Source organism: Panulirus ornatus, chromosome 56 (genome assembly GCF_036320965.1).
Source record: "Panulirus ornatus isolate Po-2019 chromosome 56, ASM3632096v1, whole genome shotgun sequence".
Lineage (NCBI taxonomy): Eukaryota > Metazoa > Arthropoda > Malacostraca > Decapoda > Palinuridae > Panulirus > Panulirus ornatus.
This window is the reverse complement of record NC_092279.1, coordinates 14,824,919-14,838,660: the sequence shown is the minus strand read 5'-3', so window position 1 is coordinate 14,838,660 and position 13,742 is coordinate 14,824,919. Positions and strand designations below refer to the sequence as shown.

Sequence of the window (13,742 nt, the reverse complement as noted above, 5' to 3'; positions counted from 1 at the left end):
GCAGGAAGCGAAAACCTACATGAGGTTGGCTGTTTCTTTTATTATTATTCACTGATGTCAGTCTCTCTCTCTCTCTCTCTCTCTCTCTCTCTCTCTCTCTCTCTCTCTCTCTCTCTCTCTCTCTCTCTCTCTCTCTCTCTCTCTCTCTCGCAGTCGATCCGAATATAGAAAACCCATCGAAGAAAACGGGACTACCTATTATCCAAACAATAGTATGAAAAAACATTTGAGGAAATACAATCAAAACAATAAGGTTGCGTCAGACATGAAAACACCTGAGTACCTAACGCAAATTTCAATGAAGGAATGAAAGAAATGATGAAAAAAAGACAAAGAGCGAGGAAGCAACAAGTACCCGACCCACAATAACTACAGATAGGAAAAAAAAAAAAACGGAGGAAGAAAAAGAGAAAACGCGGGAGTGATCACCGCAAACCCATTCATTTTGACTTCTCAATTTTACGATTCCCCGGGGTCCTTCTCCCGTGAAGGAGGCTGGGACTATACTGGTCCTTGTGCTCGGGGATGATACGGCCCCGTTTGACTTGGACTCGCGTCTGTGGGTTTGGGGTCCTCTTATCCTCCCGTCTTGAGATACGCGAAGTTTGAGTCATCTGGAAAAATAAGCTTCCTTAACCTTGTTGTGGGTCGAATATTGACGACTCCATCAGTCTGTTCATGAGGGAAGCTACACGTGTGTGTGTGTGTGTGTGTGTGTGTGTGTGTGTGTGTGTGTGTGTGTGTGTGTGTGTGTTACCGGAATCCGCTGGCCTGTAGTTACACCGCGAGTGAAAAGTCACTTTCTACGGCGAGGCTGTATCATCGTCTATTCTCTGCTGACAAACCTTCCATCCTTCTGCTGACAATCCTCCACCCACCCACCTACCTCATCCCTCTGCTGTCGGACCCCTCCTCATCCCTCTGCTGACCGAGAGATGCAGCGATCAATATACCGCAGACGTCCTCCTCCTCCTCCTCCTCCTCCTGACTATGCACGAAATGCGATGATTCCCGACGTAGCTAAACTTCAAATTACGTTTTCTATTTTCCAAGACTACCTTCGTGGAGGGGAGGGGGAGCAATCTTGAAAGAGATATTCCCAAGTCCCTTTCACCGTCCGGCATCATGTGAGCCAACGCCACTTGTCGGCAACAACCCCCTGCGAATTTCATCTTCCCTAAATCATCCAAGGGCAACGGGATGGGACGCATTACACACTAGGGTATCGTGGTGCATTACAGGTCTGACGTGTTGGATAATATGATGTATAACACACTGGTAGATCACGTCTTCTGTGGCTCTGTCTCACATCCGAGCCATGAGGTTGGGGAGAGAGAGAGAGAGAGAGAGAGAGAGGCCGAAGCTCCGGATGGGTCGCCACAGAGCGAGAGACGCTGGCTTGAACCTTGGGCGAGAGGAGGAGGTGGAGGAGGAGGAAGACGACGACGAGGAGGAGGAGGAATGGCCAGGAGGCGGATAAAGAGGGAGAAGGAAGAGAAGGGAGGATTAAAGGTCCGTTCTTTGATCAGGTATCTTAAGGGTCAAGCCAATGACTGAGGCATCGTACTCAAACGAAAAGCGCAAAACGAGACGGAGCTCAGGGGCTGTTAACATGATGGAGTGCTCGGGAGGGAGGACGAAGACGGAAAACAGTGTGCATACAAGACTGGTGACAATGTCCACTGTGGAGCCACGGCGTGGTGCGTGGGGCAAGGGAGCTGGCGATATGGAGGTGGAAGACGAGAACCAGGAGGAGAAGGATAAAAGGAGGTGAATGAAGTGAAGGAAAAGGGGAAAAAAGAAGAGGACAAGCAGATGAAGGAAGAGAAGGTGAAGAGAAGAGAGGCAGTGGAGGACCCAAGTAGGAAGACAAAGTCTGTAAGAACGTAAGGGAAATGCAGAGGTAGCATCATGAGAACGAACTTGGGAACGTGTGACAAGAACTTGGGATCGTATGACAAGAACTTGGGAACGTATGACAAGAACTTGGGATCGTATGACAAGAACTTGGGAACGTATGACAAGAACTTGGGAACGTATGACAAAACGAATCAAATTAGATACGAGCACGACACTGAGGCTGGAAAAGGTTACTTAAAGTTCACGCGGATGAAGGAGGGTACACAGTGCTAGCATCCACGATAACCATGACGAACGAGGAGTATACAACACAGCTTGAAGAAGAAGAAGAAGAAGAAGAAGAAGAAGAAGAAGAAGAAGAAGAAGAAGAAGAAAACGGGTTGAAAGGAAGAGGAAAATATATCACACCAGAAAAATACAAGAAAAGAGGAGGGTGGGTCACCGTGTTATGACCTCGTGGGCGAGATGTGCTCACAAGGAGGAGGAGGAGGTGGGGTGGGGTATGGTGGGTGGAGGAGAAGTCTGGGGGAGGGGACGGGGATGGGGGGTAGGAGGGTTCAATTTGACTGGAGAGCGAGTGTGGCACTTTCCCCTTTGAAGTCAGAAGTAGCCCCTTCCAGGGATGGACGACGCTTCCCGGGCCTGCCTGTCCCTCCCCCGAGCGTCTCCCTCGTCCCTGTGGCCAGCAGGTCTTCTGTCTTGCAGAGAGAGAGAGAGAGAGAGAGAGAGAGAGAGAGAGAGAGAGAGAGAGAGAGAGAGGACAGCGACACCTGCCTGCCACGCAGAGGGCACACCCTCTATACACACTGGGCATGGAATCTGCTTTACCATCCCGTCTCTATCAATAGATATTAAGAATCTAAGGATAATATCAATGCCCCTCCAGGTATAAAACCTCGTCATAGACTATGAGGCCCCTTATAATCTGTTGATTCTGAGATCCCCGCTCCATGAAATAATCCGAGGATTCGCAGTGGTTCAACACTCTACACTTTGCCTGGGAGCCTTATGTGCCTCTCATGCTTCGCTTACTTCGTTGGTGTGAACCTCGATCTCATACTCTCCGGATCACGCAACTGAATCCGTTCTACGAGGCACATGTGCCTCTCTTTCTACCACAATTCGAAACACTGGCCAGCCAACACACCGCATGACGTTGCTGCAAACTATGCAGCGCCGAAGCCATAGTTGTGCAATGTCACTTGAAAAACAGAGATGAGTGACTCAAGATTCTCCGTGTGTGTGTGTGTGTGTGTGTGTGTGTGTGTGTGTGTGTGTGTGTTATATTAACCGTAGTTAATATAATTGAGAAAAGAGCCACAAAGGGGGAAAAAAAAAAAAAACAAAGCCTTTACTGTTATTCCCAGCAACGAGCACATCTCGGGAACATGGGTAGGAAGGCGTAGTACAGCCACAGGGGAAGGAAAACAAGTCCTATACTGATATTCCCAGCAACGAGCACATTTCGGGAATATGAGTAGGAAGGCGTAGTCGTTCATCTGTCCGATTCTAATCAGACAAATGGGGATTTACCCATGGGTGGCCGACCCGCGTGCTGTAAATATTCCAACTCGTTACCTAAGTGTTTCAGTGTTAAAACAATATCGTCTAGTACAAAAAAAAATATTGTTAACTTTCCGCTTACGTAACATATCTTCATTTACACAGGTTCATCTACGTAGGTGCGAAATGTTAAAAAGATATTCTGAGGTACAGGAAAACACAGACGCATATATATGGATGAAGGCAGCATGTATGCATATGAACATGTGTATGTGTGTATATGTCTTTGTATGTATATGTATGCATACGTTGAAATGTATAGGTATGTATATGTGTGTGTGTGTGGGCGTCTATGTATACAAATATGTATGTGGATGGGTTGGGCCATTCTTTCGTCTGTTTCCTTGCGTTACCTCGCTAATGCGGGTGACAGCGACAAAGTATAATAAATAAATGTGTGTATATATATATATATATATATATATATATATATATATATATATATATATATATATATATATATATATATATATCCGGCTGGGACTCGATGGTTCGTTGACATTCGAAAAGTTGATCATGACGATATGCCACTTTATACGACCCAGGAGAGGGAGGGAAGCCTCTATTCTTTTCAATATGTGTGTGTGTGTGTGTGTGTGTGTGTGTGTGTGTGTGTGTGTGTGTGTCTGTGTGTGTGTGTGTGTGTGTGTGTCCTGGAGTAACTCCAGGACGCCTTACGAGAAAAGGTGTCTTCGGGCAACCATCAATTAATAAACAAATCGATAGAAAAAAAAAAGAGAAAATCAATCAAACTGCATGAATTCATTCACCGTCGCCCTCAACCTCTCTGTTCAAACGACTTTGGTCAGTATCATCCTTACCGCCCCGCCCCCTTCATCAAAGCCACACACACACACACACACACACAACAATCACATCTTTTATCCCGCACACAATGACCGGACGAGGGAGACACGGCGATGGCTAACCGTGTGACATTACCACCGCTCAACCGGCCGACCGCCCAGGCGCCTCCCTGCCTCTCTTGTGTGAGCAGATGGAGGAGAAAAAGTCGCGTTTTGTGTTGCTCAGTTGATGCTGCAAACACTTCTGAATGGTGCAGTGTATATCATGGTACGGTGTATATGATGGTACGGTGTATATCATGGTACGGTGTATAAGATGGTATGGTGTGTATCATGGTATGGTGTATATCTTGGTACGGTTTATATCATGGTACAGTGTATATCATGGTACAATGTATATCATGGTACAGTGTATATCATGGTACGGTGTATAAGATGGTATGGTGTGTATCATGGTATGGTTAGTATCATGGTACGGTGTATATCATGGTACGGTTTATATCATGGCACTGTGTATATCATGGTAGTACGAGGTATATCATGGTACAGTGTATATCATGGTAGCTGGGCTTCAAATGGTGCTGTGGTCTCTCGCGTGGTAGTGTACCGTGTGGTGTGGTCTGGCGTGGTTTCATGTAGGTGGTGTGGTGTGGAGTCGCGCTGGGCCCCCAGTGTGTGTGGACCTCGCTGAGGGCCGGACCTGGCCCGCCTCGCTGCTCCCACAGAAGCCACGAACCACCATCATCACCACCCTGAGTACACAACACCTACACCCGAACACACCAAGTGGGCAGCTCGGCTCCCGCGGGCAAAAACCCTCTCTCTCTCTCTCTCTCTCTCTCTCTCTCTCTCTCTCTCTCTCTCTCTCTCTCTCTCTCTCTCTCTCTCTCTCTCTCTCTCTCTCTCTTCCCTCCGAAGTGGAATCGCTCTGCTGGTGTTGTTCTAACTTGCGGGGCAGCAGCGTGTACGAGGCGACGAATTCTGAAGGAGGACGAGGTAAGGGGAGGAGGAAAAAGAATGGAGGGAGAAAGCCCTTACCCTTGTTGACTTAAAGAGGTGAGATATAGCGATATGGTAACATAGCATGATGTTCACATAGGTGTTAGAGTAGGCTGCGTTAAGGCCGAAAATGAAAATAGCCTAAAATGGTCAAGATTCGTTGATGAATATTCACAAGGACGTACAAGATCTTCAGTAACGAATTTCCAAAAGAAAAAATAAATGCTCAGTCTATAATGAATATTCACAAAAACTTTCGAGATCATTGATGAGTATTCGTAATATCACTAACGAATATTCGCAAATAAGTACTTCCGAGGTTAGTGACGATTAACCACAAAAATATTCGAGATCAACGATGAATATTCACCGAAACTTTCAGCTTCCAGAATTGATATTGAAGGAATTTAGTTAAGAAAAAAAAAAATAAAAAAATACAACTTCTCGAGTCGTCAATATTTTGGTGCAGCTAAGGTCGACACTCCCCTCTTGCTCCCCCTTCCCCTCCCCTCTCATGTTCGGTGACCCTAATTAACCCCAGTCTTATTAATAAGGTCAAGAGTCGTCATCCCCAGTATTATAATTGGCTTGGGACGAGAGAAGACAAGTTTAAATATATCTATCTATCTATCTATCTATCTATCTATCTATCTATATATATATATATATATATATATATATATATATATATATATATATATATATATATATATATATATATATAATCATATATATATATATATATATATATATATATATATATATATATATATATATATATATATATATATATATAGATAGATAGATAGATAGATAGATAGATAGATAGATAGACAGATGCAAAAACACACGTAAGCATTAAATATTCGCTTACAGAAATACACATCATATATAGAGATACATACGTACAAACAGACACACACACTAAGCAATTAATTCACATCAGACTCTCATGTTTCCTACACGGGACAGGCGGAAGCTAGGAAAAGTGCTGGCTGGCAGCCTGAGCCAACCATACCATGCGAACGGAAGCTGGCAAGAATGCTCGCTGGCGTCCACAAGACCAGGCTGTTCTTGCGGCCTGACACGTGCTGTTCCACCGAGTATTATCTCGCGGGTTTAGGTGTGTGTGTGTGTGTGTGTGTGTGTGTGTGTGTGTGTGTGTATTACGGGGGAAAGAGTCTTTTTGCATCCGTGTTGACCAGAGGGGAGGATGAACACCTGGGTTGGGCATAGGCTGACTGCTACGCCGAGGATTCGAACCCATGCAATACTGACAGATAGATAGTATTGCTACCACTGCTGCATAGAGGCCCGTGTGTGTGTGTGTGTGTGTGTGTGTGTGTCACAGGAGATAAGACATATAATTAGAGACACTGGCCATTGCGTTAGACCCTCACAAAATTATATATTCATAGAAAAAATATATTACTATGTAAAATAGACTTCATAAAAGTTTATGTGGGCGGATCTAAACCCGGAAAATAAAAACACATTAAACGCGCATTCGGGCAGGCATTTAAGTGCAACCTATCACCTAACATTACGCGTTATCTGTTTTTCATTTTCTATTTTCCTACTGCCATGCCCCCATCCCCTCCTGCACTCGGCATTTCCACAGGTCTCCCCTACACAGGGCTTCTACCCTGGTGAGAGGCAGCCACACCCACGCCACCACTTTCTAGGCTGGCGTTCGGAGGGTGGGTGGTTAGGGCCCACCACACCTTCGCCACACACAGCTTCGATCTGTATGACCCGAGAGACGGTTTGACTGGCAAACAACGCGGCGTAGTCGCGTACCCCGCTCGTCTTTATCGCTAACCAAACTACTCTATTATCGCAATTTATGACACCTCACCATCCACCCCAACCCCCGCCGCCGCCACACACCACCACCACCACCACACCTCCTCCGAATCCTCCCTCCCTCCCCCTCAACTCACACAACAACTTCACACGAACTTCATCTACATAAATTGTACTCTTGACAAACACGAAGAGGCCCACCCGCCACATTTCCTATGCCTCTTTACTGAAAAAACGGGAGAATACGCATCCGCGCTCGCGCGCACACACACACACACACACACACACACACACACACACACACACACACACACACACACACATACTTATAATCCTTTAGAAATTCGAGACGCGCAGGGCGACCATCGGAGTCGAACTCGGCCCTATGTAGGACTCTTACCAAGTGAATCCTTCCCCTCACGGGGACGCGGCGGACGTCAGCGAAGTGGGAGTGTCTGTGAAGTTCCTGAGGCACGTCAGGTGCTGGGTGATGAGGGCCAAGTGTGTGTGTGTGTGTGACCAGAACTGCAGGAGTGCCACCTCCCCCTTCCCTGTGTTCTGACGAAGGGCTATCGAGACGGTAACTTCTCAAACCTACTCTTCCCTACACCTCTGAACGAAGCTTCCGACGTCCTTAAAGGAATTACTCCTGCCAGAGAGGCTGAGTAACAAGACGAGGGGGGGGAGAAAAAGAAGAAGAAGAAGAGAAGGCAAACTTGGTGATCTTAATATTAAAAGCTGACATAAGGCGTTTTAATGCTGGCTTTTTCATGAGCCCGTGTGGGCAGCGGCACTCTGCCTTGGCCCGGGGCCAACCTGGAAAACGGTAAGCACCCGTAATAAATCTGCGCCAGCCAGCCTGGAAAACCCAACAGCAGCAAGAAGGAGTCTGATATAACCAGCCCCGTTCCGCAGCGCCTTCGCAACATCCTCAGGGATAACACTATAACATATCTTGGTGACCTGGAACACCTCACGCACAATCGTGGGGGAACAATTTTGTTTCCATTTTTCCTAACATCATCGGCCTCTGACCTCGTCTGACGCTCTAACACTTCACAGAAGCCTCGACAGAGCAGCGCTCGCGCGGGTCCTTGTCCCTCCACCGCTGGAGCCTTAAACAGGGGACCCGCCAGTGCGTTAAACACAGCTCTTTCGACAATCTCAACTATGTAAACACAGAGCCTCAATCAAGCCTCTCTTACGTAACCTAATCTAAGTTAGTGTTAGTACATTAAACAAGGCAGTCGACCGTAGTGTGTAAATACCAGCTATTGTAGGACCCGCGCAGCAAGGCAGACAGCGTAATACACAAACAACATCAGCTTCTTCCCATAACAGTACCTGTTCGAAAAGTTAAACAAGCCAGAGCCCCTTTACGTCGACCCTAACATATTCCAGCAAACCTGAGGTCCATTACCCTTTCTTCCCTCTTATCTCCCCACTCTCATTCCCCTTTACTCTCCCCCTACTCTTAACCTCCCTCCCTCCCTCCTTCCTCCCGCTGTGGTTGGCTGGGGTCCAGCTTTATGTTAGCGTGGGTGACAAACCGCCGACATCCCCCAGCAACGCCTGTGGAGGGCAGAGGGTTTAGTTGCTCCGCGCTCTACAGGACCATCAAGGCAGTCCTTCCACTGTGAGGCGTCTGCGGTCACCACTCACTTTTATTACACCTCTCCGAACACCTCCTCCTCCACCCCCTCCTCCTACTACCTTCATGGCTTCATGGTATTCCAGATTTGAGGGAGGAATCGGGGGGGGAGAGAGAGAGAGAGAGAGAGAGAGAGAGAGAGAGAGAGAGAGAGAGAGAGAGAGAGAGAGAGAGAGAGAGAGAGAGAGAGAGAAAACAGTCTTCATCTGTTGATCTTGTGGGAGGAACAGCTCAGGACGCTGCGAGAGACGAGGCAAAATTAACAGGCATATTAGTGGACTCTTTCTATGTCACGACGTGCAAATGATGCTGGCGTTCTTCTTCCAGTCCATGTCCATTGGTGAACAAGAATCAGCCACTACGCTGAAGTCTACAAACGGCATGAAGTATGACTGAAAACTAACGAAGTATCCCGTCCAGACCTTCCCATACACACACACACACACACACACACACACACACACACACACACACACACACACACACACATATATATATATATATATATATATATATATATATATATATATATATATATATATATATATATATATATATATATATATATATATATATATCTTTCTTTCTTTCAAACTATTCGCCATTTCCCGCGTTAGCGAGGTAGCGTTAAGAACAGAGAACTGGGCCTTTGAGGGAATATCCTCACCTGGCCCCCTTCTCTGTTCCTTCTTTTGGAAAAATAAAAAAAAAATAATGAGAGGGGAGGATTTCCAGCTCCCCGCTCCTTCCCCTTTTAGTCGCCTTCTACGACACGCAGGGAATACGTGGGAAGTATTCTTTCTCCCCTATCCCCAGGGAGGATATATATATATATATATATATATATATATATATATATATATATATATATATATATATATATATATATATATATATATATATGATATACTTCTGGAAAAGACATATATACGAAAGATACTCTGTCTTGACAATAACATATTCCTTATCTTTAACCATAATCAGACAACATTACTATGATTTCCATCTTATGAACCAAATGATCATTTCTATTATAAATGGAAAACTCATTTTCCTTTTCTTTTCCCAGGTTATCGAGAGGACTCACACAGCACCCGGCCTCTACAGGGGAATCAAATTTCTATTAACGGTATCAGCCTGTAATGTCGGGGCGATTAATGGCGTAGGGGAAGGGGGAAAAGAAAAAAAAGAGAAATCGTATGATTTCCCCAAACGTGGACTTTTGAAAAAAAAAAAAAAAAGGAAAAAAAAAAGGAGAAAAAATGCACAGCCGTTTTTTCCCAGCATTCACACGGCGCGAGCGGAGCGATATTGGAAGCTGATCTGCTGTTCATTAGCAGAGGCAAACTTTGTGCCCGGTTATTGTCGTTGTACAAAAAAAAAAAAAAAAAAGGAAATAAAAAAAAATACACTTAATACAATGGATACGCGGGAGAGAAATTGAATTATAATTCTATGTCTCTGTTTCAAAATAAATATATAAATGAATAAAGATAAATGAATAAAAATAAAGCACTGAATTAATCTCATATTTTCCCCCCCCCCTTGTTAATACAATTACCTTCCCGGGATAATGAATATCATGTGTTGTGCTGTGTCGCCCCCTTCCCCCGTCACCCAATCAAGACACACACCGTCACTTCTTCACCCATTCCAGGGGCACGTCAACCCCCCCCTCGCTCATCCACCAGGGCACACGTCACGCTCTCCCCCTTCCCCTCCCTAACCCACCATGGAGGGGAGGCAAGCGGGTCAGCAGGCTCCCCCCTGCAACATTTCACAGGCCGGCCGGCCGCCATCTTCGGCCCCCGGCCCATCGCTAACAAGGTGACGGCGCCGCACCGCCGAGATTTATGTGAGGACTCTGTCGCCGTCGGCCACTCCTGCAGCAGTCGTTACCTCCACTGGGGTAGGTGGAGGGGAATTGGCAGAGAGAGAGAGAGAGAGAGAGAGAGAGAGAGAGAGAGAGAGAGAGAGAGAGAGAGAGAGAGAGAGAGAGAGAGAACGCGAGGTGTGGGAGGTCGTTACCATCATCTCGATGGACGAGGTTACCAATATCCAGGGGGGAGGAGGTCGTTATCACGACCTCCTAATGACCTGTATACCTCTCTGACACCCCTGGTCCACCGTCATGGCAACCGAGATTAGCCTTGCGTGACCTCATGTGGCCCTCTCTCTCTCTCTCTCTCTCTCTCTCTCTCTCTCTCTCTCTCTCTCTCTCTCTCTCTCTCTCTCTCTCTCTCTCTAGTGGCCCAGCGTAAGGAACTTGACAGTCACGGGCGCACAATGCACTCCATCGGCGTGGCCGACTCACTGTTCCAATCAGCCTCCCGATCCCCAAGCGCAACGCCCCGGCACCTGGACACATCTTGGCCCAAGTGACACCCAGGGCTCACCTACCCCAACAGGAGGCCTTAGGGTCCCTACAGCAGGCAAGTACTCTGGTTCCTCCTGACCCCTTCGGCAGGACTCGTGTGGGGACTTCGCCGTCGCCTGCCTCCCGCGACAGCCTCATCTTGTCTCTTGCAACCACACAGCATAAACGGGCAGACAGCCGCCCCAGTCACTCATAGCTTCGGAAACGCCGGTGGGTTGTGAAGGGGGAGGATCAGAAGAAGTGGGGAAAGAGACCTCAAGAAATCACTGAAGGTGAAGAGAGAGAGAGAGAGAGAGAGAGAGAGAGAGAGAGAGAGAGAGAGAGAGAGAGAGAGAGAGAGAGAGAGAGAGAGAGAGAGAGAGAGAGAGAGACCTCCTCCCAACACGAGGTGGCCCCTGAACTGAGCCATGAGCCGCTCACCACAATTGCTAATCAAACTTCAGCCACTCGATAAAATGAGCCTCCATATGGATGCCAGGCCTGCGTCTCTTAAACTACTTAATCTGGCGTGGAAAAACCTAACTAACACCCTCTCTCTCTCTCTCTCTCTCTCTCTCTCTCTCTCTCTCTCTCTCTCTCTCTCTCTCTCTCGTTACCGGACTCCACCTGCTTGTGGCTACGCCGTGGGTCAAAAGTCACCTCTGTCGAGGCCGCACCACACGAGTGCAACTTCGTCAAAGGACCTCGAAATCCACGGGAGTACAATCTTTCCCTGCTGCTGATCGGAGCGCAGCCTTGAAGCTTGTGGAGTCCAATTAAATACGTTCTTTGGTTGCGTAAGTAACTCCAATCACACACACACACACACACACACACACACACACACACACACACACACACACACACACACATACAAAGACGCACACAGACAAACACACATACATTCGCAATTTTCGTAACATCGTAACAAGGTTGTCGTAACAATCAGAATCACGTCGGGCAAACAACATAATCCTAAGCTACTTCGGAAGTGATATTCATGTAACACACGTATCGGGTCTACCACGATGATATACACCCCTTAATTTGCATATTTCTCACCTCATTCATTCGCGGAAATTGAGCCGCTTCTCCTCTTTTGACCGACAGAAACTTCCAACCCCACATGAAAAGAAGTCAGCCCCGGCAGGAGATGTGGAGGGAGAGGGTGAGGGAAGGGGAGGCACTGCTATATCTCCTCAGTGAATGTATCCATTACTCTCACACCTACTCCAGATAGAACCACCTCAGAGACGCCCGCTTCCTTCCTTCCTTCCTTCCCACTCACTGTTTATCCCTGTGTAGGAAGTTGAGGTCAACAACGGATCAATGAATCTCTCTAGGTTCCAGCCATCGGCCATGGAGGATAACAGGTATCTACCTTTATACGAAGAGCAATCCAGGAGGGAGGAAGGACATATGTACAGCTAAAGCCGCTACTCCCCTTTATGTTCGGGCGTCATCTTTCCGGAAAGTGTCGGTGTGGGACGACAATACATGAGAGACGGACGAAGATGGATGTTACCCAGGGGAATACAATAGAAGGGAAGGCGAGACTTAAAATTACGGCAGAGGTGATGATGTCTCCCAGGTTTACTCCCGTTTGTCTTTTGATCACTTATTCTGGGATCTTGGCGTCCATTCCAGCACTAACTTGATCAACCTTTCTTTGGCTGCCATAATGTCCTCTGTTGATGATCACCCAAAACGTGAGGCAATGGATGTGCACCAGAAATCTACTGGCTTAAACATACATACATGCATACGTTATACATGGATATACTGGTGAGCATAAGTAGATGTATGCGCACGTATGCATACAAGAATACATATACATCCACAGCTGCAAAAGCCATTCTGGGAAGCAAGCGTACCTCAATCTGTATGAGTATGACGCATACTAACCATTAAGATCTGTGTTACCAGAGCTTTGTACCACAGCTGGCAAGGGAATTAGTCTAATGGCCATTATGATGCGATGCACAATATATGACATGAGCACAACATACGCGTTTCCTGCAAGATCAAAGTTGTGGACACAAAGGTCCCAGAGTTACGTACGGGTGGCTATATCCCGGGGAATGACGTCAGCCAAACAGATGGTTTAGCGTCTTGTTCTCTTTATTTACTTACCCAGTTCGCCGTTTCCCATTTCCCCGCAAGCTGGTCCATCCATGCACAGCCTTCCGAGCCTCCATTCACCCAATCGCCGCCACCCGCCTCCTCCTCCTCCTCCTCCTCCCACGCTCTTATCCTTCTACTTAATCACTGACCTTCCCTCCCTCTTTTCCCTCTTCTCTCAGTTCGCTCAGACTCTCTCCTCACCACGCCTCCCTCGTCCATTCCGTCGTCCCGACCGAACCGTCTTGACATTCCACAACATTCAGTCCCACAGTCACTTCTTCCATTCCGTTCCAGGTCTCGGTTTTGGACATCCTCATTCTGACTTGGTCCATTCCACCTTATCCCCATTCTAACGTGCTGGAAATCAGTCTCAGTGGGTTATATTCTCATTTACCATTTCCAGTCTTATCCCCCTAAGCTCACGTCTCACGACTCAGCATTATATCTGAGTGAACTATGTCTCCTATACACGACTCACCATCTGGCCTGCAAAACTCGCCTCACTCACTCGCTCGTGACAAATCTCAACTCGCTACCAGCCTGCTGCCTACCTTCCGACACTCACTCGGGAGCCTAA

At 47.0% G+C, this 13,742-nt stretch overlaps 1 protein-coding gene and 1 long non-coding RNA gene across 3 annotated transcripts in view; one reads left to right on the top strand and one right to left on the bottom strand.

The window, feature by feature from the left end:
* Window positions 1–13,742, bottom strand: part of mGluR (metabotropic Glutamate Receptor) — a 439,303-nt gene that overhangs the window by 102,402 nt on the left and 323,159 nt on the right. The window lies entirely within an intron of this gene.
* LOC139765925 (uncharacterized) lies at window positions 4,828–10,205 on the top strand. The gene is made up of 2 exons (XR_011716759.1): window positions 4,828–5,225; window positions 9,755–10,205. It is a non-coding gene; the product is annotated as an uncharacterized lncRNA (long non-coding RNA).